Here is a 1,012-nt window from a genome sequence, read left to right as displayed (position 1 = left end):
CTTTCTCCAGCTTTGCTTTCCTGGCTTTGGGTCGGGCAGGGGGCCGTAGGTGGGGCCATAGGCGGGACCCTTGGTATGGCTCTCTGGCCCCCATTTAGGAGGCTGAGGAGGGGTACCTAGAGGAGGGCGGGTGGGGTGGTGGGTGAGGTATGCATGTTCTCAGGCTCCGCCCCCACAGATGGAATTAGAACCCGAAGTTTTAAGTTTTTACCATGAAGTGATTCTAAACACACATAAAAGCGGCAGAGCACCCGGTCTGTATACGCTTGTGTTCACCGCGCCCTTCGCGTCCCCTTCCTAGTGAACCACACGTAACCCGCTGTGTCAGGAAACCACCCTGACAGCTGTCTGCTTGCCCTGCCTCCGTCCACCCAACCCGGGACCGTCCCTCCCATCTGTCTCTGGCGCCTGGGTGACCCCGAGGCCTGCCGGCCAGCTGTTTTGCAGCCCGGCTTGCCACTTGGGCTGATGGGACATTTTCACACGATGACATTGAGGTCACAGCTGTAGGCGGGAACCCCACAGAAGTGGTATTGTGTCCTCAGTGTCTCACACCAGGTGCACGGTGTCACTGTCCTACTCACCTAGGACAGGTGGTGTGGGCCAGGCATCTCCCCCAGAAAGTCTCATTTGCCTCCTCTGTTGCATATCCTGTCGGAAAAAAATCGTAAGCCTGCCAGCATCGCCTGCAAACATCGTCATGCTTTGTCCCAACCTCCGTGTCCCTCCGTGAATCTCCTGGTGACAATATTTGTGGTGATTTCCTATTTGCAGTTCCGTTGAAGAGTTCCTTCCCTCCATTTACTTTTACTTCGTCGTTTATGTCAGCGTGGGCCTGTGGGTGTTTGTCCCCTGAGCGCCAGAAACCACCACTTGCTGTCATCAGCCTCCCTCTCCTCGTTGGGAACTTTGACCGCAGAAGCCTGCTGCACACACCCCCATCTTTGCTTGTGTTTGCACAAAGCGCTCAGAATTGCTGGCCACACCTCTGCGAGAAACCCCTCGCTGACCA

Source organism: Panthera onca, chromosome E2 (genome assembly GCF_046562875.1).
Source record: "Panthera onca isolate mPanOnc1 chromosome E2, mPanOnc1 haplotype 2, whole genome shotgun sequence".
NCBI lineage: Eukaryota > Metazoa > Chordata > Mammalia > Carnivora > Felidae > Panthera > Panthera onca.
This window is presented reverse-complemented; position numbering follows the sequence as displayed.